Below are 324 nucleotides of genomic sequence, written 5' to 3' on the forward strand. Positions count from 1 at the left end.
TTCACTCATCAAACCTTTATTGAACACTTGCCATGGGCCAGACACTGCTAGATCCTGGGGACACAGAAAGGAAACAATCATGCCCCTGCTGATGACATTCTTACAAGCTATTTGGGGAATACGTATGTAACCTAGGATAACTGAGCAATAACTGTAGAAACTGTAAAGCAGATTACACATAGGAAAGGGCAGATCTTTCCACCCAATAACCAACCTGAGATAAGGAAGTGAAGAATAAACACCAAGGTTTTTGGATCCCTGCTAAAGACTGAAATATGTTTGCACCATCTCTGCACATAGCATATTCTTGATTATCTCCTTTTT

Source organism: Mandrillus leucophaeus, unplaced genomic scaffold (genome assembly GCF_000951045.1).
Source record: "Mandrillus leucophaeus isolate KB7577 unplaced genomic scaffold, Mleu.le_1.0 Scaffold61, whole genome shotgun sequence".
NCBI classification, from domain to species: Eukaryota; Metazoa; Chordata; class Mammalia; order Primates; family Cercopithecidae; genus Mandrillus; species Mandrillus leucophaeus.